This window comes from Hyperoodon ampullatus, assembly GCF_949752795.1.
Source record: "Hyperoodon ampullatus genome assembly, contig: scaffold_107, whole genome shotgun sequence".
Taxonomy (NCBI): Eukaryota; Metazoa; Chordata; class Mammalia; order Artiodactyla; family Ziphiidae; genus Hyperoodon; species Hyperoodon ampullatus.
Genome location: NW_027640852.1, coordinates 1,015,897 through 1,039,936, shown reverse-complemented (window position 1 = coordinate 1,039,936; position 24,040 = coordinate 1,015,897). Strand labels below are relative to the sequence as shown.

The 24,040-nt window shown below is 38.8% G+C and overlaps 1 long non-coding RNA gene across 2 annotated transcripts in view; it reads left to right on the top strand.

Moving 5' to 3' along the window:
• The first annotated feature begins 21,998 nt into the window (after nt 1-21,998).
• LOC307070026 overlaps nt 21,999-24,040 on the top strand; it is a 29,888-nt gene continuing 27,846 nt past the window's right edge. For both annotated transcript variants that reach the window (XR_013811517.1, XR_013811518.1), the window contains exon 1: nt 21,999-22,127. This is a non-coding gene — a long non-coding RNA (uncharacterized lncRNA). The remainder of the gene's footprint in view (nt 22,128-24,040) is intronic.

Below are 24,040 nucleotides of genomic sequence, written 5' to 3'. Positions count from 1 at the left end.
CCTTTGAACAACCTGGATTTGAACTTCACAGATCCACTTATACATGGATTTTTTTTCAATAAGTAATACAGTACTACATGATCTGTGGTTGGCTGAATCCTCACATTCGGAACCACAGATAAGAAGGGCCGACCATCAAGTTATATGTGGATTTTTGACTGTACAGGGAGTCAGCGTCTCTAACCCCTACCTTGTTCAAGGGTTAACTGTATTTTCTTGAGGAGAGAATTTCCTATTCTTAGGTAGGGAGCAGAGGGGTAGATCACCGCAGTCACTGGACCAAATTCATACGCACTTTCCTTCTTTATAAGGTTCAGTGTAGATGTTGCATCAACCTTCCTAACACAGAGACACACACACACACACACAAACACACATACACACACACACATATGTAGAGACTTTCAATGTCCTAATTCATATCATTAGCTTTCCATTGGGCCACAGATCTTTCATAGGTTCTGATCCCCAATTTTGTCTCTTCAGCATTATGAGCCAACTAAGTCTTTGCTTTGACTTCAGTTAGCTTTTGTTTGACTTCTTAGCATCTTGCCTTGTCTACCTATTATGCATGGAAAATACTGCAAGGGAACACTGTTGCTGAATCCAGCTCCGTTCTCTGAATCTTTGCTCTCTTTGTGATTTTGGTCCTTAAAATTCTAGCTGCCTTGTTATTTCTCAATTCCAACTCTGGTTTCCTTAGTCCTATGACATTGTCCTAAGATCTACTGGCTTTTCTATCTCTTAGGAGCCACATTTGGTTTCTCAGACTTTTGCTCTTCATCAGTAGTTTCTAAATGACCGGCTAGAAAAAGCATGTGCAGAATATTGTTCTCACTTCAGTGAGTTTCTTTCTCTATTTTACTTTTCTAGGTAACGGCTACCTCAGTAGCTTTCTAACGCTCACAGTCCAATGTTGCTTATGATTTATCTGGCCTAAGGTAAACTGATATAGTTGGAAACAGAAGTTCATACCCACCATTTTAACAATTCTGTTTTGTCTTTCTATGAATTCTTTTTGTCCCATCTTCTGTCACTTTTTCCTACCCAAACTTCCCATTCTCACAGATAGATTATTTTAAGATTAAAAATTATTATTAAGCTAATATGTTAATTTTGAAAGGAATTAACTTTGCTTTCAACAAGAACACAGATTGGTGAATGGAATACGGAAGATTCCTTAAGACCTTTTTCATCTCTAAGAGTAGTATCCAACCGTCGGTACCATCATAAGTTTGTCAACTATGGAAGAAAGCAGTCTTTATAAAATCAGAATTATTCAATAATCTCAAAAACTGCTTCACTTTCCTTCTCATGCCACCAATTTCCAAATGTTTGATAGGAGCAGAGAATCATGGGATGGGTCGTGGAGAAATGGTCTGTCATAGTAACTATAAATATTGGAAGAATGGAATTATAAATAAAGAGTGTTTTCTATGAATATATTTGAAGTGTTTGCTCCTAAAGAACTTTTAGAATAAGACTCAAAAGTTTAACCTAGAAACACCTCTTGATAAGTATGAAACTCAGTAAAATTTATCATAATAGTTTTTTCTCTTGTGTTATGTGATTGTCAGAGTCACACAAAACTATGTTTTTCTGGACTTCACAGATCTTCTTATTTTTACTATGGGATCAGTGGCCCTACATTTTTGAAACGTGGAAAAATAGTTAAAATTGGAACATTTCCCCAAAATCCAGGGCATATGACTTAATTTCTGTAGAAGGCAATATTATATTTCTGTCTAGTTCTGGGGTCAACATTTTCATACCTGCTTATCCAATTTGACTAATGTATCATTTTTATAGTGCATTAGTGTAAATTAAATGGTAAATTCAGTCAAACAGTTATTTCATACATCAAAAAGGAAAATCAGTCAACACAACTCTCTGACTGAAATGAATGAAAAAAACAATTCAAGGCAAACAACTGTCCCAGTAGACTTGTATAAATACAGTAGTGGTGTCATGTGCAGAATTAATCTTCCCTCACCCTTAACTGGAGAACACTGTGCCAGCCAATTCAGTCACTCAAATGATACTGAATTATAATATTCCAGTTTCATTTACTCTCACTTACTGGTGACTGCCCTTCCTTCTCCTTCAGCTGTCCATCAGTGGAGAATGTCAGAGCAGGAGAATAGTAATGTTGGCCTATTGTAATGTACTGTCTTGAATTCTACAACTTCAAAATTCTTAGGCTAACTCAATGATCTTAAAGAGTCTGGTGCAGAAAGGATATGTGAATTAAATCTCAGACCACTGGCTGACCCTTCCAGCACTAACACCCCTTATTCCTGGTTCTAATATATCACAGAATACTCAAGAGGAAGGTTTTGAGTGGTCAGCATAAATATGGCTCCAAAGCAGGCACATGGAAAAGAAATGTTGTCATCTCTGATCCACTTTCAAGTTGACTTGTCTTCTACTCATAAACCAGATTCAGTGTGAATTCTGTTCTGCTAAATGTTAGAGAATCTGTTGGAGGAGTGTGGCTAATTCTTTTGAATTTTTTACTCTCTAACTTTTTGTTTTTTTTAACATCTTTATTGGAGTATAATTGCTTTACAGTGCTGTGTTAGTTTCTGCTTTATAACAAAGTGAATCAGCTATACATATACATATATGCCCATATCTCCTCCCTCTTGTGTCTCCCTCCCACCCTCCCTACCCCACCCCTCTAGGTGGTCACAAAGCACCGAGCTGATCTCCCTGTGCTATGTGGCTGCTTCCCACTAGTTTGTATTTTACATTTGGGAGTGTATATATGTCCAAGCCACTCTGTCACTTCATCCCAGCTTACCCTTCCCCCTCCCCGTGTCCTCAAGTCGATTCTCTACGTCTGCATCTTTATTCCTGTCCTGCCCCTAGGTTCTTCAGAAGAATTTTTTTTTTCAGATTCCATATATCTGTGTTAGCATACGGTATTTGTTTTTCTCTTTCTGACTTACTTCATTCTGTATGACAGTCTCTAGGTCCATCCACCTCACTGCAAATAACTCAATTGCATTTCTTTTTATGGCTGAGTAATATTCTACTGTATATATGTGCCACATCTTCTTTATCATTCATCTGTCGATGGACACTTAGGTTGTTTCCATGTCCTGGTGATTGTAAATACTGCCACAATGAACATGGTGGTACATGTCTCTTTTTGAATTATGGTTTTATTAGGGTATATGCCCAGTAGTGGTATTGCTGGGTCATACGGTAGTTCTATTTTTAGTTTTTTAGGGAACCTCCATACTGTACTCAATAGTTGCTGTATCAGTGTACATTCCCACCAACCGTGCAAGAGGGTTCCCTTTTCTCCACACCCTCTCCAGCATTTATTGTTTGTAGATTTTTTGATCATGGCCATTCTGACTGGTCACAGAAAGAACTTTGGCATGGTGTTCATCATCTAACTTATCCTAACATGCAGACATTTATGAGAGTAAAGTCAGGTCTTTGCCAGAGTGGGTTGCTTATTTGGGCAACTGGGTCAAATCAAGAAGGGCAAATGTAGGCTGCCAGGGTAAATAAGGAGAGGATAAACAAAAAGAACGAGCCATATCATTCATCAGTGATTTTCCCCCCAATATTCTTAGACTCCACCTATCTCCATCTCACTGGTAACACAGGAACTAGACTGAACAATCAGGTAAAAGGTCTCTACAGAAACTGAGGTAATATAGAAAATTAAAAAAACATAAAATTGTACATTTTCTTCCTAGGGATAATTGAGATGATACTTCAATAATAACATAAGATCAGGTGAAGTCTAAAGAAATTTTAGAAAACCTGGATACAGTAAGAAAACATCTGTTCGCCAGCATCTGAATGTTAGAGAGACACCAAGACATGTGGGCCAAGTTCTGGAGAGAAGGGAAACACAGAGGCAAGCTTGACATTTGGTGCAGCTTTTCTCCTTGGGGCATTTGCTGATTCAACTCATACAGCCTAGGAGCTGAAAAGCCAAGGAGTTCAAAAGACTGTAACCACAGAAGCCAAACGGCAAGAGCTCAAGCTAAAAGCAACAATGAATGGAATGACAAGCTACACGTATCCTTAGTCTCAGAGGGCTGGGGGAACCATTACATTTAAAGCCTAACAAATACAAGGGTAGTTGGGAATAGGGAGAATCCAGACTTTCACATGGTAATCCCAAAGGGCAACACCCATAAAGGAAGGACAAGACATAAATAGAGCACCCTTCACCCAGACTGAAAAACAGCTTTGAATGAGCTCAAACTGAGAATGGACTAAGGTTTCCAGTCCCTATGGTAACTGTCTGCCATGGGCAAAAGGAAATCTTTTCAAGAGAACGGTAACAACATCCAGAATATGGAGGCATCTTTACAGTTTCCTAAAATAAGTTAAGCCCAATTTTAATATAAAAATAATTGGACATACCAGGAAAAAGACTAAATGATCAAAAGCTCAAAAAAAAGAAAGAAAGAAAAAAGACAATATAAATAGACACAGGAGGACAAGAGTTAGTAGGCGTTGGTTAAAAAAAAAACAAAACAGACACATGGCAAACAAGCATATGAAAAGATGCTACACATTCCATGTCATCAGGGAATTTTAAATTAGAACAATAATGAGATACCACTACACACCTATTCAAATGGCTAAAATTCAAATAATGAAATACCAAAGTTGTTGACTATGCAGAACAACTGAAATTCTCATTTGTTGCTAGCAGGATACTTGGCAGTTTCTTACAAAGAGAAACATACTTTTACCATACGGTGATCTAGTAATCATGCTCTTTGGTATTTACCCATAGGAACTGAAAAGTTATGTCTGCATAAAAAGCTGCACATGGATGTTTATAACAGTTTCTTTCATAATTGCCAAAACTTGAAATCAACCAAGATGTTTTTCAATAGGTGAATGGATAAACAAACTATGGTATATCGGTACAAAGGAATAGCATTGAGCAATAAAGAGAAAAGGCTATGAAGCCATGAAAAGACATGGAAGAAGCTTGAATGCATATTGCTAAGTGAAAAAAAGCCAATCTGCAAAGGCTATATGCATATTATATGATTGCAGCTATATGAAATTTAGGAAAAGGCAAAAGTGTGGAGACAGTCAAAAGATCAGTGGTTGCCAGAGGTTGTGGGGAGGGAGAAAAGGATGGGTGAAGCATGGAATTTTAAAGGCAAAGAAATTCCTGTGTATGGTTTTGTAATGGTGGATACAGGTTATTGCACATTTGTCAAAAATCATAGAATGTACAAAACAAAGAGTGAAGTCTAAAGTAAACCATGGACATTAGTTAGTAATAATGTATCAATATTGGTTCATTAAGTATAACAAATGTCTTACGCTAATGTAAGATGTTAGTAATAGGGGAAACTGGCTAGAGAGGTAAGGAGGTATGAGAACTCTGTCCTTTCTGCTTAATTTTTCTGTAAACCAGAAACTTCTCCTAAATAGTCTGTTAATTTAAAAAACAAATCTAGACCTGCATACAAAACTTGCACATAAATCCAACCACAGCAGCATTATTATTCATAAGAGCCCCAAAGTGTAAATAACCAAATGGCCATTTACTATGAATGGATAAATGAAACATAGTAATATCCACACCATGGAATATTATTCAGCCATAAAAAGAAATCAAGTACTGATGCATGCTACAACATGGATGAACCTTGAAAACATGCTAAGTAATTGTATGATTCCATTTGTATGCAATGTCCAGTCTAGACAAATCTGTAGAGACAAAGTATATTAGTGGCTGCCTAGGGTTTGGAGAAATGGGGGAGTGAGTGACCTATAATAGATTCTTTTTCTTTTTGGGGGTGGATGAAAGTTCTAAAATTGATTGTGGTGGTAGATGCATAACACATTAAATTGTACACTTTAAATAATATGGAAAGTAAATTATATCAAAATGAAACTATTATTTAAAATTATGATTAATGTATTAAAAAAGGACAACATGTACAGTTTAAGCAAAAATTATCTGAAATGCAACCAAAAGAAACTTCTAGAATTAAAAAAGTTGAAATTAAGCACTCAGAAGATTGGTTGAACAGTACCTTAGTCAAACAAAAGAAAGGAATACAAATGTCAATTAAAAAATAACTACACAAAAATTTGGAGGGAAAATGGTGGAAAACAGAGAAGTAAGTACTTAAGACATATAGAGTATATGTGAAACACTGTGTCTAGCCAGCCGCAAGTCACACAGCCTAGGGAGGAGACACACAGCCTACCTGAATCACGAGGACTTTTCAAAGTAAAAATGAGGTTCTGATGCCAGAAGTGGAAGGAATGAATTACAAAGAAAAAGAACAATGGTAAACTATAATGTAGATACACATCGGTAAATACATAGGTTCCCTGGGGTTGTGATCTGGTACAAACAATAAAAAAAAGATAAGACTCACAGTAGAGGCTGCTAGATTCTGCTGAGGAAAATGTCCAGGGAGGGAAGAGTTGATTTATTTCATTATTTTTTTAGAGTCCACATATAAGTGACATCATGCACTATTTGTCTTTGTCTTATTTCACTTAGCATGTGTCCTCCAGTTTTATCCATTTTGACTTAAATGATAGGACTTTCTTCTTTTTTAAGGTTGAATAATATTCTATTGTATATATATACCATGTTTCCTTTATCCATTAATCTACTATGGACACTTAGGTTGTTTCCATACCTTGGCTCTTGTGCATAATGCTACAATGAACATGGGAGTACAGATATCTCTTCAAATCATGATGATGTTTCCTTTGGATATATACTGAGAAGTGGGAGTGAGGAGGAACTTAGGACACAAATCGACCATGTGTAAAAGATGTTGTAGGAATGAAAAAGTCTGAACACCTAGGAAGAGTGTGGAGTATCTGGAAAGGTCATTGTTCAAGGTCATACCTAGTTTAAAATTATGACACTTCAGTGAGCCTGTGTGCATGAAGGCTTGCTTATATTTTGGGATTTGAATACAGTGCAAAGAAGTGTTGCTAAATTTTCGATCAACATCAAAAAAAGGGTGGAAATGTTTTTTCTTTGATTATGAAACTGCAGGAAAGGCAAGCCTAGAATTCTAGGCCCACTAGAATTTTCCCTGATGATAGTGCTAATTTAGGAGAAGAAGAAGGATCCAAGGCCATAGAACAATTTTGAAAGCAAAATAAGACTGCTGAGTCTTCACCCAGTGTATGAGATTAAGTTTTAATGGCATATGATGAAGTGGCCATGACACAGCCAGCAGAGCTCATTGAGTTGTTGAAAATGGCTCTTGAAGCTACAGGAAATGGACAGTAGACATAGAAAAAGAACAAGGTAAATCCCAAAGAGTGGAAGGACAAAATTAATCAAGAGGAAAGTCAAAAATAGAGAAGAAAAGCAGTAAACTTGACAAAACCAAAAGCTTGTTCTTTACAAAGATCAATAAAATAAGCAATATTTGGCAAATATGATAGAGATGGGACTAGCTATAAAACAGAGAATTTTTTTAATTATAAAAGAATACTATGGTAGCTTTATACCAACACATTTGAAAATCTGGACAAAATGGCTGATTATTGATTAGTTATATGCAGCCATTATTTATACCTGTTTTGAGTAGAGAATACAAGAAGCTTTATGAAAATAGAAACTATAATCAAAGATATACACCTTAGAAAGACATGAGTTATTTTCCAATGTATATAAAAAATTAGACGAGTCCTAATACAAAAATCAGATATGGGGCTTCCCTGGTGGCGCAGTGGTTGAGAGTCTGCCTGCCGATTCAGGGGACACGGGTTCGTACCCCGGTCCGGGAAGATCCCACATGCCACGCAGCGGCTAGGCCAGTGAGCCATGGCCGCTAAGCCTGCGTGTCCGGAGCCTGTGCTCCGCAGTGGGAGAGGCCACAACACTGAGAGGCCCGCGTACCACAAAAAAACAAACAAAAAAAAACCTGAGTGACAACTTAAATGATATATGAAATATTTTGCTGACTTACAAGAACATGCAGAATTAAATATGACCCAGTTGAAATGTTAATTTTATTTTAACGTGTATGTTGGGGTGGAGCCTTCAAGGTGCCAGAAAACAAGCATTCACCCATCCTGTTTGGAACTGCAGCACACAGACACCTTCAGTTACCAGTTCTGTTCATTCTACAGAATCATCTTGAGAAAACATACTGTTTTTTATGTACCTGGTATATATCTTAATTAGTTTGAAGAATTTCCCAAATACCTGTTAATATATAGTTCTCCAACTCCAATCTTGTCACATCCTGTACCAGTGACACAGCACATAGGAGTTTTATTTCTCTTTCTTTCTCTGGGTTGTTCACAACCCAATGAAAGAACAATGGAATGGCATCAAAGAGATCAGGGTTCTTGACTCAGATTTACCCTAAAATAATAGTGTCCTCTTGGGAAAATTATAGTTATTCTAGGCCCCTTTCCTTTTCTTTCCTTTGACAGAGCTGTACTAGATGACCCCAAGTAACATTGCACTCTTTGCAGTAGTAGCTTAGATGTTATTGGTTTTCTGAAACAAATGAAGACAATGACACATGAAACTGTGCAACATCTCTGTAACTATGTTTTCTTAGAGTTGCCTCCATTCTACAGATGATAAGATGGCTGAGCACAGAAGTAGATGTCTTGACCAGAGGTTCCAGAGTAGATGGAACTGAACCACAAGTTTCCTTCTTTCCTGAAGCTCACTTAGCCAAAACATAGGTTTCTGAATATTAAGCTGTAAAGCATATTATCAGTATGCTTTAAAAGAAGCGGTTCTTCTAGGATTTCCAATTAATAGCAGGAGGTTTTGAAATTCTTCAAAGATCATCTAATTTTGTGAGATTTACAGCTCTATTTTCCTGTCAAGCAAGTTGTATTAGTGCCAGATAATCATGTGAGCTTCCGGATGCTTCTCTGAACCTCTTGAAGTTTTCTTCTTGCTATCTGAAATTCATGCCAGATAAGCCTTTTTCTAGAGCGTATGTACAGACTTGTGTGTTTTTATACAGAAAAGCGATGCAGTGAGTCAGGACGGGGGTTAAGCCCTCGTTCTGAGAGTGGTATTGAGCTCCTGGTGAAATATAATCATCATTTCCTCAGAATCGAAAAGCAGTTATCTCTAGTTTTTAATCCCATTAACTATTTATACATTTATGTATGATACATGTATTTATTGTACCTACTAGGTGTGTTCTCTTTGGGAAGTACAAAGCTCTTTGAGACATAGGTTGTTCATTTTTTTGTTTTCCCACAAATACTGTGACCTTTTGAGCAGGAAGGTCTATATTTTACTGACATCTAGAACCAGCAGTTAACACGGTGTCTAAGATGTAGTCAATAAATATGAAATACATAAATGAACACATTTTTAAGGAAGGGCCAGGACATGAACAAATAGAAATTTTTCATTTTCAGTCACAAAGCAACCAGAGACATAAAACTGATACAGACAACAAGTGCTGTGGTCGTTCACATAGGCATAGAATAGATACAACAAGGATCTCCTCTATGGCACAGGGAACTCTACTCAATATTTTGTAATAACTTATAAGGGAAAAGAATGTGAAAAAGGAATCACTGTGCTGTACACCTGAAAGTAACACAACATTGTAAATCAACTATACTTAAATTAAAAAACAAACAAACAAACAACAACAACCAAAAAAACCCGAAAGAGGTCATAGAAGTTTTTATGAGATTCCATAAGAGAAGCCAAATGAGGACGGGAGAGACGGCTTTTGAATCAATTCGGAGGAGAAGTTACAGAGAAACTTGTCTTTGACCTGAACTTGAGTTTCCATTAAAATTGCATCGCAGAGATATTACAGATGAAGGTAATCACATAAAGTTACTACACTGAGACTTGCAGAGGTTATGAGTGTTGTTCAAGATCCCAAAGCAAGCGCATTGTGGAATCAGAATTTTAAGTGAGGCCTAATGAACTAAAAACAAACAAACAAAAAAACAAGCCCTTTCTGTGATACCATGTTGCCTTTGAAGTCGTTATTTTGGTGGGTTGGTAGAAACTGGTTCCAGTGTTTCTTGCAGGAATGACTAGTTCTGTCCCCACCGCGGCCCACCCCCACCCCGAGTTGATCCTCAAAGTGTCCTTTAGAATGGACTTGCTAGAATGCAGACCTGCAAGTATTCATGACGCCTGTGTCCAATCATTTCTCCTGCCATTGCCTACTTCACTTCTGGATTATATGAACAATTCACTGTCTTCATTTATGCTTTTCCCTCCTCCAAGAATTCCTTTCTCCCTATGGGGTACCTGGGCAACCCACTTCATTTTTCAAACCTCAGTTTACACATTATGTCTTTTGTGCAGTCTTCTTTTTAGTGTTGTGATCACACGCTCCTTTTTGCTACCCTTGCACTTCTGCATTCCTGGTTGTTGCACTCGCTACACTGTATTGTGATTGTATTTTTTACATATATCGGTGTTCTCCTGGGCAACATTCCTTGGGGCCAGGGACTACCTTTTTTCATCTATTGATGTTGCCTTAGCGTGTTACTTGTTGCGAAGTAGTTAGTTATAAAAATGAGATTTGATTAAATTGAAAATTGTTATGCACATATTAGTTATTATCATTTACAGATATAACAGGAAAAAATATTAATATTGGTGCTGAAAGTTCACTTCTAGTAAATGGTGGTGGTACATGACTTCATTTATATTATTTTCCCCACTATTTTATATCTTTCTAGCTAATATCTCTTCTTTATCTCCATCTCTTTCTTTATTATTAAACCAAGAAAAACAGGGATGAGGGTAAGGCTAGGCCATACTTGGCTGGAATAGTAAAGAAATTGTGTGGGGTTTTGGTGAGAAAATCCTGAAGCATACAGGTCTGCATCTTCCCTTTTTTTTTTTTTTTTGCTGTACGCGGGCCTCTCACTGTTGTGGCCTCTTCCCTTGTGGAGCACAAGCTCCGGACGTGCAGGCTCAGCGGCCATGGCTCATGGGCCTAGCCGCTACACGGCATGTGGGATCTTCCCGGACCAGGGCACGAACCCATGTCCCCTGCATCGGCAGGTGGACTTTCAACCACTGCGCCACCAGGGAAGCCCCTGTTTGAAGTTTTTTGATAAATAAGATTCGATAACACCGTTTTATAAAAACTTAGTTTGGACATTTCTGAACCTCTTTTCTTGTTTCCTTATGGAAGAAAGCTGCTTGTTTAGGGTTAATACTAATTCAATGGGGGTAAGATTTACACAGGACCAACCCTAGCATTCATAGTGTGTGGCACAGGAAACAACTTTGAATGGCCATTTCAAGGAACAATATACTTAAGTGTATACAATGAATAAAATGGATGAACTACACAAATTTATGAGTTGAAAACCATAGAATCATAGAATTTTCTCACTGTAAAGGCTCTTACTTTTCCAACTGCTTAACTTCAACCTCTATTAAAGCACTTCAGTAACAGGGAGTTCTTGAGTTTAAAATGCAGTCAGTCCATTTTATAGTTGAAAGGTTCTACTTGTCAAAATATTCATCCTTTTATCAACCTAAACCTGTCTACTTGGTCTAAAATCTTCAGTGTGGGACAGTCTAAACGCTTTTTCATAGGACAACTCCTAAAATAGTTAGAGCGACCACCTACTTCTCTCCTGGTCTTGCTTCATGTCATCTATTCCCAGTTCCTTCAATTACTTCTTATATAACAATATTTTAGATTCCAGACACTTTACTGAATTCATCACTTTCGGCAGTATAATAATTCATTTGCTGAATGTGATATTTTGATCCTAAAGGGATTTGTTTACTGTTTCCCGAAAAGAATTAAAACATAAAATGTCCAATCAACCAATAATTCTTCACCTAACATGATTCATATACACCAATTGATAAGGAAAGGTTAAAAATTCAAATTACTTCATTCTTTTTTTTTTTTTTTTTTTTTTTTTTTTTTTTTTTTTTTTTTTTTTTGTGGTACGCGGGCCTCTCACTGTTGTGGCCTCTCCCGTTGCGGAGCACTGGCTCCGGATGCACAGGCTCAGCAGCCATGGCTCACGGGCCCAGCCGCTCCGCGGTATATGGGATCCTCCCAGACCGGGGCACGAACCCGTATCCCCTGCATCGGCAGGCGGACTCTCAACCACTGCGCCACCAGGGAGGCCCTACTTCATTCTTAAAGAGTGATCATAGTATGTCCTTATTTATAATGTGCAGGAAATATGAATTTTCTTTTTGTGCATCTGTAGCAGTGCCCTCTTGCAGGGTACAGAGGATACTCCATTGATGCTGCCTAATGATGTGTATGTGATATCCTGATATTTACTAAGAAGTTAGACATTCAAGAGGATTTTTTGTTCCCAACAGACATATATATATGAATTTTTATTCTCTATGTTTTGTGTGTTTCTAACTTTTATTATTCATCTATTGGCACTTAAGTGCATTCACCAAACTGCATCATAAACATCACAGCAGATTACTTCACTTTACCTTTTATGAGATTATTATACTTATCAACCAATATCTGAGCCCTTAATATGGGCAAATCATCCTAGCCTGTTAAGCACAGAGGTACAGAGCATGGAGTTGAAATGGCACACACCAAGATTTGAACAAATTACTTAATCTCTCTAAGTCTTCATTTTTGTATGTGAAAAATGAGAATAATTACAATGATTGAACTCATAAGGTGGATCGTAGAAAACATCTATGTGCTACATGTAAAGAGCTTGTTTGACTACCTGACAAAAATATCCATTCTTTATTAACATGATGGTGATGATGATGATGATGAAGCTACCAGCAGGTGTCCTTATTAGGTCGGTAAGAATGGTGAATAAGCCACAAGATCATGTCTGTGAACATTTGCATTCTAAGGCTACACTGCCTTTGCCTTCCCAACTCCGGCTCCACTCCTCATCTGTTTAAACATCTCCCAAGATAGCTCAGGTCTTCTCCTCTATGAAGCCATTCTGAACTACTCCTCTAGAATGAACTTAAAATACATTGCTTGCACTTCTAGTAATTTATATCAAGTACAAACTTCTGCAGTGGAATTGATTACACTTTATTGCAATTTTTGGCTCTATATCAACTTGCAACTCTTTTGAGGAAAGAAACTGGGTCTTATTTCTAGAAACGAAAACAGTGACAAGCAAATAAGTCATAAATGTCTAAATCAGCACATTGAAGTTACTTTTTCTAGAATGTTAGGGAGAACACTTAAAGGAAAGTCAGATTCATTGTTGTTCACACAGTCCTAAGAATGGACTTTCTCATAACTTGTATAATTCTATATGTAGCAAGTGAAGATTAATCAATGGCAGGTTTTCCTTCATTTATATTTATATAATCTTAAACTAATTTAAGAAAAGCCATCTCATCCTTCTGAGTTAATTTACAAACATTGAGCATTTTAATATTTAAATAAGAGTGAGACTAGCTTTCTTCACTATTCTGTGTTCTCATACTTTAAAAGGATGTCAAAATTTAAACTTTTTTGTCTATCATCTTCTTCCAGATTCACTTAAAGTGTGGTTCTTAACATAATCCCAAGTTCTGAAACTAATTGAAGGTTAAACATCTAGTGATTTCAACCTCTTTTGGTCAGCCTCAACATTTCCTTCAAAAATAATTCCCATTGACCACAATATCTATACTTCCAGTCTACTTTTCCCTATAAAAACAAGAAAAAGTTCATGGTGACAGTTCCAGATTCATCCATGAGGGGGCAAACATGTCTCATACACACAATGAAGGGAAAACTAGTAATAAACTACACTGGGAAAAAAATGGACATGGTGTCAATAGCAAGATTTGGCCCACATTAGAAAGAAAACAGTGATCCATATCTGTTTGAAGATAATATGTTTGTTTAATTTTTACATTTTACTCCTATTTTCAATGCCAGAGGAAGAACACCTGAAGGATGGTGCTCGGTGTAATAGTCAAACAAATGTCTCTTTAGAGAAAAGAAAAGCACTTGAAAACATTGCAAGCTCTGTTAAACTTATTTCTAGTCTAACAACTTTAAAATTAAAAGTAGTCTTGTAAAATGCATTTCTGAAAGACTTTATCAAAAATGCATACCTCACCTCAGATAATGTCACTGAATTAAGGATCAAGAAATTAGAGACAGGAATTCAGCTGAAAGAAACATGGAGAATTCCTGTGTAACAGAGTGAAATGTGGAGGTTCTAGCTGTGTTTGCCCTTACCATACCATTATCAGTCAAGATTTTCAGTTTTGTGTTCCAACCTGCAGTTAAAATCAAGTGTAGCACTCAAGGCGTAATTCCTCAGTTCTCTGCTTACCCTGATTAGAGCCCATGGTCTGTCATTAGAATCACTCTTTTGCAGAGACACTGTGAAGTCCCTTGGCCCTCACTCTTAGTCATATTGGCAGTGCAAAATGCCAGCCCTAGTGAAGTAGAACTTATGCCAATTCAGCATCTGGGCCAAACAACTAAACGTGGCTGGAGAAAAAAACGAGCAACGTTTGTAATTTGCCTCAGTTAAATTCATAATCATTTTTCCCCATGTGAGCTCTTAGTACTTACTAGAAAACTGATTGCTTAATCAATTCTCTTTTCTTCTGTCCTAGAGAACAATTTCATAACTCCTCTTTCTTTACGTCTATAACATGTCTTCCTCTAAATTCTCAGCTGCTTCCTAATTCACTGAGAATACAGGAGGGATCAAAATCGAATATCCGTGAACTCCAAACACCAAGTCGACCGTCCTACCTGGATCTATCTGAAACCACGTGTTCTGCCTTCCTTCGTCCTTTGGCAGAAGAAATGCTTGTCCTCTGTTCTAAGGCCGAACCCTCTACTCTGCACTGGATACCTCCCTCCTGGCCGAACCAGGGATTTCTTTTCTACTGTGTCTCCTCTTCCCTGTATCTTCCATTATTTGCTCTCTACCAGATGCTTTCACTAGCATGCAGAGATCTAATACCGCTCATCTTAAAGGGAAAAATTCTTCCTTTCTTCCCACATCCACTTCTCATCATTTCCCCATTGTTCTGCTCCTCTTTAGAGCAAAACGACTCAAACAATATAGCTCTACCTCATGGTTCATTTCCTTATCTCCCACTTACCTAGTTTTGTCCTCCCCACTACACAGAAACTGTTCTTCTTAAGGTTATTAGTGATATCTAGTATATGTTGCCACGTCCTATATTAAATGATCAGTTCTCATCTTAATCTACCAGTAGGATTAATAATAACTCCCTCTTCCTTCGAACACCTACCACTTGGCTCATGCGACTATTCGTCTTATCTCCCTGCTCACTTCTTATATCCTTTGCCGAATCCTCTAGAGGATGGAGTGTCTCCTGGCTCAGTCCTTCAACATCATGTATTCTCTGCCTACACCTACTTATAAAGTGATTTCATCTTTAAATCTAGAGACTTTAAATACCATGATGATTTAACGATTTTCATCGACAGCCATGATAATCTCTTGCTGCTGAAATTCAGACTAGTATATCCAGTTATCTACTTCACATGTCCACACATGCCATCACAAATTTGGTATGTCCAAAAACAAATTCTTAATCCTCTAAAGTTCTCTCTTGACCATCGCCTAAAAGACCCTAAGTGATTTTTCGCTAACCTAGCTTTCTAACCTTATCTTCTAACAATTTCCCCTTTGATCATTTCACTACAAACCAACTAACCTCCTAGTCTTTGGAACACATAAAGTATAAGCCCACCCACCTGCATACACCAAGCCTCTCTTTCAGTGTATTCATACGGTTTGCTCCCATACTTCTTTCAAATCTCTGCTCAAATGTTCCCTGACCACCCTATGTACTTGCCCTAAACCTTGCATCATTACGCTGCTCCTTCATGGTCCTTCCACTAACTAACATGCTATATTTATGTATTTATGGTGGTCTCCTTCCACTGGAACATAAGATCCATAAAGAAGAGATTTACTTGTTCACTCTTAGAGCCTACTGCTCTAGTGCCTAGAACAGCAGCACATATTAGACACTCCATCAATATCTGCTGAATGGATGAACATCAACTTGCCTGATGACCAAACACAGTTCATTGAAACTTACTTTTTAATCAAATTTCTATTTCCTCTTCTTATAAGCTTAAATTTGATTTGAAAAGTTGAATATTCATTTTTATTAAAAAATGAATAATTATAGAGACATAATTCTTTATAAATACTCTTTAAAAATCTATTTATTACAATGCAAAAGTTTTATTCAAAGTATACCTTTCTCCGGAAGGGATTTTTTGCTTTTCTTAGATTCTTTAAAAACTTAAGGTTAAAAAATTTAAAGCGCAATGCCTAAGTACATTGTTTTATTTCATGACTTCTACATGATGATTTATTTTTAAAAGGGTTTATTTGAGAATTACTTACACCACACTGTTGAATGTATCACATGCCATTTACCAAGCATCTCACTTAAGTACACATACATTTCTCAATTAAATCTAGGCTTCCAATTATAGAATACTACCTGTATTATATAGGTCTGGTATTCTATGTGAACTCCTTACCAGTAAAAACAAGGTGAATTCTTAGCGATGTCTAAAGAAACAGTTACTGTTCTGTTTGTAGTCATTTCCCTTCTTCCATTTTCCTATTTCTGTTACAGATATTCAATATGAAATATCAATCTTCATATGAATGATCATTTTCTTGTACTCTTGTATCCGTGCTTTCATATTAATGCAGGGAATTTTTAGTCCAGCTATAATTACTTGAATGCAATTCTATTTCTATTACTATAGCTTTGCCATCCCTAGACTACATTTGTGCATATTTTACATGATATAATTTCTGGCCTCATTAAAAGGGTAGATGTTTATCATAAAATTTTAAGATTTCTGTAGAGTATGATTAATCAACCTAAGCTGAGCAGCTACCCCCCCCCCCCACACACACACACAAAGGTACTATTATTATAGAAATTCTCCTCCTACCCTTTCTCATAAGTCAAAATTATGTAAAAGAATATTGATTGTCATGCAGTGAGTGCCCAATTCTTTCCTAGTAAACTAAATTCCCAGCTTTAGGCAGATCCTTATGTAGTGAAGAGGGCAGGAGACCTGGCAGACAGTGGATGACAGATGCCTGGGCCAAATCACCCTGACAACTCCTCTCCATAATAAATCTGAGAAGTTAATCTCTGCTAAATTGTTAATGGCTGCTAATCAGATACTGGATACATGGTTACCACTCTTGATAGTATATTTGCATTTAAATGAGTCCTTTCTGGGAGGACTCCTTAAACCAAAGGAGTGGTTCTAATGCTGACAGCTTCAGGCACCCAGGGCCTCTGGCTCAGGTTTTCATATTGTCCTTTGTGGAGACGCATGATATCATGAGGCCATTTGATCTGTAATTCCAGAATATCAGAAAGGAATTACTGCAGACCTCAAAGTAATGATCCAAAGATTGTTTTTTTAAAAAAAGATTGTTTTTAAAAGATTGTTTTTTAAAAATTGTTTTTATGACTTCAATGAAAAGTCATAGATTAAAAAACTGATCTATTTCACCTCACCCTAGCCACTATTCATTAAATTAAATTATCTGGCATACTGGTGTATGTCAAGTTCCAAGCAGATAGATTCAAACCGTACATGTTGACGTAAGACATTTCTCATTTCATTTTTTTTCTTTCTCTTTCCCCTATGTCTCTCGCCATGGTATAGCATCTGAAGCAGTTAATTCCTGCCATTTAATAGCTTTAATTTTTGTTTTATCCCAAGCACCATCAACATTGATTGTCTTCTATGAGTAAAAAGCACCTGGCAAGAGTACTTTCATGGATGAAGGAGCCTGAATTATCATGAGAAACTATCTATACCTCCAGTGAGTCTGGCTTCACAGAGTGAAAACTATACAAGGAAGGACAATCCAATATGTTATGTAACTGTCCCAAATCGCCACACTTAATCCCCACTGTCTCAAACAAATTGAAAGAAAAGATGAAACATCTACTTTCACTCTTAAGGACAAGCATATGTAATAGCCATTGTTCTCCTTATTTCAAAAATGAGACAAAGTCAGGATGTGAATGGAAGGATCCAATCCCCGGTCTGTTCAACTACAAAACCCCTGACCTTCAGGGTCATCCTTGTCTTCTCCTCATCCTCTGTCAACCTTATATGGACCTTTACCTCCAACACTGATACCTAGCAAATCCTTCCACTACATTATAAATTATTAACCATAAGGTTTAGCATGTTCTCTCTTCCAAGGTATTTAGAACTTTAAAGGAGAAAGAAGCCTGCCCAAGTGGACAAAGCTAACACTTATCAAGCATGAGCTCCCAACATTTGCACCAGACAATTTCACATCATCTCCTTATAAACTGACAATAATCTTTGTGAGGTTGAGATCCTAACCTTCTTTTTACTGTGGATCCCTTTGACAATATGGAGTAGCCCATTTAAATAGTCTTAAAATAACACTTTTAAATTCATAAAATATAATACATAGAATCTCAAAAGAAACTAGATACTATGTTTTAAATGCAGTCATTAGAATATTTTAAAAACCAAATTTGTGATATAGAAACGAATGGGTATTTAAACTCATTAAATAACAAGATATAACAGAGACTCTACTAACTACTCTACTTAAAAATAGTGATGTTGGGGTGATGGGTTAACAATTCTGATACATGTGTACTGAAATTGAACAATTAAATAAATAGATGGTGGATGGTGGTAGCCACATTTCTCAATATTGAAGTATGAATTTACAGATAAACAAGAGGAGAAAGCTAAACTAATCTCAGCATTAATGGATTATAGTTGCAGACATCAGTATACACTCAGCTCAATATAGATATAGATAGTTATATATAGAAATATTTACTGATATGTGTATATACATGGGTTACTATACATATATATTTCTTTGTTCTCTCAGTTAAGAGAGCCTAATCAAATAATACCACATTAGCAACAGCACATCTAGAGCCCAGATCTTGGTTTCTATTACTACTCTCCAGTAAAAGGAATCAGGGCTCCTCAGAGAAATGACTGATTCTAGGACTGGGGCAGGAAATACACAAAATGAGCCTGGAGCACCTTGTGGTACCAGAAAGTCAGGAAGTGTTAAACACACACACAGACATGCATGCTAAACACATATACACACAGATACACAGACACACACAAACTCACACACCCTAAAGGGAGTATGTCAAAGGAGCACAGGCGCCAAAAGCAAAAGCTCCCAATGGCCAAAGCTGGAACAATTCAAACAACAAAATAAAGTAGTATCGGATTATAACCCAAAGGATAAAATAGATATCCACGAGTCTATACTGATATAAATAAATATCAATAATTGAATAAATTAATATTTAGGGGAAAATAGACAACTCTGTGTGGAAGAATTCCAAATACTTTATGTACATACTCTGTCCTCAAGGAGGTGGATCATAACTCTCCACTCTTTGGGTTTGTGCTTCACATAGTGACTTCCTTCCAACAAGTGTAATGTGGAAAGGGTGGAGGAGTAACTTTACAGTGGAGAAATCTGAGACACGACCCCAGCCAGGTTATCAAGGTCAACATCAACAGCCAAATCACGTTGATAGCATGTACCCTTGATAAGATGTTATAAAAAAGGCACTCTATCTGGTTGTCCTCCCAATAAACCATAATCCCAGTCTTACCATGAGAAAAGCATTGGACGGTTTACATTAGTGAGGTATGCTACAAAACACTTGATCACCGCTCCTCAAAACTGTCAACGTTGGGGTTTCCCTGGTGGCGCAGTGGTTGAGAGTCCACCTGCCAATGCAGGGGACACGGGTTCGAGCCCTGGCCTGGGAAGATCCCACATGCCAGGGAGCAACTAAGCCCGTGAGCCACAACTACTGAGCCCATGTGCTGCAACTACAGAGGCCCACGCGCCTACAGCCCGTGCTCCACAACGAGAGAGGCCACTTCAATGAGAGGCCGAAGCACTGCAACGAAGAGTAACCTCTGCTCTCCGCAACTAGAGAAAGCCCGCGCGCAGCAACGCACACCCAACACAGCCAAAAATAAATAAATAAATAAATAAATAAATAAAAAACTGTCAAGGTTATCAAAAACAAGAAAAGCCTGAGAAACTACCACAGCCCAGAGGAGCCTAAGGGGGCTTGATAACTAAATGTAATGTGGTGTCCTGGATGGAAGCCTGAAATGGAATTAAGGACACTAGGCAAAAGCCAAGGGAATCTGAATAAAGTACAGACTCTGGTTAATATTATTGTATTAATATTGGCTCATTAATTGTAAAAAAGGTACCACACTAGTGTACGGTGTCAATAATAGAGGAAATTGGGAATGAGATATATAAGAACTCTGTATTATCCCCTTAATTTTTCTGTATATCTAAAACCATTCTAAAATAGATATAGTCTATTAGATAAAACAAAAAAGGTAATGATGATTTGATTGTGACATCAGAGTAGTGATACTTTGAGATATCTATAAAACTGCCTTAGGAAATTGTCTGTGATATCTGCTGGGGATATAGTCACAGGTACTCCTAATATTATGGTGGTTTCTTGTCTGCATTTAGATTTAAAGGACATGCTAAATACTAAATTGCAGTTAGAGGTTAGTGAAATTAAAGATGTAATATTCCCATCCAGATTCCACATACACTTTGATACCTATTAAGAATCCCCTGCTCTTTGGTGAGGTCTAATTTTAAAGTGAAACACAGAGAGATGAATTAGGTTGTTCCAGCTTTTAAAAAGCCCGCATTCTAGGGTCAAGAATTCTTACTGAGCCTTGTTGAAACTGTTTGCTACACTACCTCCTAATTTTGGAACTGCTAAACAGAGAGTTGGGAAGGCTTCCTAGAGTCAAAGTACTGCCTTGGCCTTGTGCAATTATACTGTTTAGGTTGCTGGACAAATCCAAGGATAAAACTGGCCTGGACCTAGTGATGGGCAATTCCAAAAGCAAGCTGAATGTGAGAAGTTCACTCACAGAGAACCCTAGTGTCAAAGAGCCTCTCTACTTGGGAATGGCTCAAAACGGGGAAAATAAACCCTGGTTCAGCTGTAAAGAGAGCACATCCTTGGCCTTTTTTCCCCCTTAAATCCGGAAACTGATGATCTGGTCAGCTTAAGAGAGGGAGGGAGGGAAGGAGGGAGGGAGGAAGATGAGAGAGAGAGAGAAACTTGTTAATAGCTGGTGCCAATTTAAAGAGAGAAGGAAAGGGCTTATTATATACGTATGTGCTAATATTATTCTTAAAGCCAATTCTGATCAATCCTTCGGGAAAGAAAGAGATGCAGCCATCTGTTAATGTGGCTTCAGCTTCTTTGTTTTCAAATGTTACAGCTGTCACCAGACCAGCCATTCCACTTGGGGCGAGGCCAGGGGGTTAGAGGGGGAACATCTGTCCACTAAGGACACCACTAGACAGCAACAGAATCTTGGGGCGACCCCTCTCTCTTTCCTCGAGTGCTTTCGCTGTCCGGTCCTACTTCCCCACTCCTTCGGGAGTTTCCTGTTCCATTACGTAAGCAAGAGGCCGAGAGGTCCCAGCTTTCCTAATTGTGAGTGGTTTGGCTGGGTGTGTACGTGCGAGTAACTGTGTGTGTGTGGGGGGGAAGTGGAGCTCGCTACAGGGGGTTAGAAAAACTAGTCGCCAATTTAAAATATTTTCGGAGTGTTTGAATGATATCTTAAGAGCGAATCCCACTCTCAAATTCAGCGAAATGAACAATACAGATAAGGAAGATGAAGGGGGTGGAAAACCCACACAGCGGAATGGAGCCGTCCATGCCGCGGGAGTGACGGGGGAGCGCTCCGAGGAACGGCGCTCTGCAGAGAAAGTCACTCTGGCTCTTCTCTCTCGGTCCACCAGCCGGCGACGCTTCTTCTGTAAAAGCATTCCTAGAAAATAACCCTACAACCGGGAAGGGTAGCGATCGTGGAGCGCAGTTTCCAGGAGCCGGTCCCCGGAGCCGGGAGAGGCCCCTCTCCCCCCGCGGCTGGCGCGGAATGTGGCGATCCGGCCGGGGGCGGGGGATGACTTCCTGCGGCCGGGGATCGGCGCCGGGAGCAGCTGCTGCAGCTGGCAGGTGGGGTGGGGGCCGGCCGAGCTGACCACACACACAGACCCGGCGCGGCGGCACTGCGGCCCCGGGGCAGCCGGCGCCGGGGACATGCGCTGATTCGATCCCTCCGGAGAAGGTAAGCAGCCCGGCTGTTATTAGCCTCGGCCACACTGCGCGGTGCTTTCTGCTTGGTTAGTAACGGGGTTTGTAATACAGAGGGAAGAAGGGGAATATCCCTGCCGCCTTCTGCAATGGGAAAAGGAGCAACAGCTGGAATTGAAATGTTAATCAGCCAAGTGCTTGAGATTATTGGAGGAGCGGTGTTACTGGGCAAACAAAGAAGGCGGTCAGCCTCTGTAATCTTAAGATAATCAACCATTGCTGTGCCACACTCGCTTAGATATTGAAGAGGATTCAGAATGTAAAATAATTTGAGTTGCACTTTTACGTTGCTACCTTCAACCTTCGCTTGGTTAATTTCTGGTTTGCGAGCAGCAAGTTCTTGTCAGCAGCCTGGAGAAGTAATCGGAAATCTTCCCTCTCCTTTTGGGTTCCTCAGTCTCCTCCCTTTCCAGTTATCAGAATGGGTCTGCACATTTCAACGTCAAACACCCACTTCAATACTGAACCTTTAGAAAGAATCTCAAATTAGAGGAGAAACTTACCTCCTGGAGTTCAGCTTGGGTTGAGCAGCACTTGTCCCCACTTCTCCCTTCATTTACCATCTTCTCTTGTCAATCATTTCATTGATTCCCCCCCCCCGGGGGATGCTGTGCTCATTAACAAACCAGCTCTTGTCAGCTCCTGTCCACCACCTCTGTTCCGTGACTGATTTTTCAAGGACCCAGAAAGGGCATTGCCTTATACCACGTTTGGACTGTTATCTGTGTCCTTCCCCAAAATGCATGGCATGAAAAATCCTTTAAGCCCAGTACCAATATGGTTTCCGATAACTCCCTTCATTGTAGTCACTACAGCTACCAGGTGGGTTTCAAGGACAGCAGAATCTATTGGGGTGTGAGAAAGAGGGCTATACCTACATATTTTGCTCCATGTGCATAAGAATAGGTGGAAGTAGAAATGCAAATGTCAGTCTATCCCGTTTTTCTTGCAGCTTTTTTAGTCCAGCTAGGTTGTGAGACACCTAGCTGGGTAGGGTATGGAGCAAGTCCTCCTGCAAAAGCAAGCAGTGTGTTTGTCCTAGGATTCCCCCAATAACCTCAAAAGAGTTTCCAGAGATTTTCCCACAGGCAGTCAGAAAGCCAGGGGAGGTGGCCAAGGTAAACCTCAGGTTATTTGGGCATCCTCAAGTTAGTCTCCCCTTTTAGGGGTTCTGACCTAGGATTTCCCCACAAACGCTTTGCTCTTGAGCTCAAGTGCCCATTCTTGTTGCTCAGCTAGGGACGTACAATTGAATGACATTCTGTGAAATGGTGAAGATTGCTATGGTGGGGATTGCAAATGTGCCACTTCACCAACAGAGAACAGTTGTAATAAGCCAGACTGTGTGGTGTCTGTGTGCCAATATTCCATTTAAAAAGAGATTTGTTATCTTTAAATCTGAAATTAAAGAGACAGTTTGACTCAAAAGGCCATGGATTTTATTTTAACAAATTAAAATAGGAGATCAATAAAAAAGAGGGCCAGGGTTTATAGCTAACCTTCTTATGCTTTTTTTTTTTTGCGGTATGCGGGCCTCTCACTGTTGTGGCCTCTCCCATTGCGGAACACAGGCTCCGGACGCGCAGGCTCAGCGGCCATGGCTCACGGGCCCAGTCGCTCCGCGGCATGTGGGGTTTCCCGGGACTGGGACACGAACCCGTGTCCCCTGCATCGGCAGGCGGACTCTCAACCACTGCGCCACCAGGGAAGCCCCTTACCTTCTTTTTAAAATATTGCTTTAGAACAAGATACTGGTTCTGAAAAATCATGTTACTTCTATTATATATCGTTATTGTTTTTCTGATTACAAATTCTCTATTTATAAATACACTTTGGAAAGATTTGAGTTGGTTTCTTTGTCTCTATCTTCAGTATATGAGGCAGAAG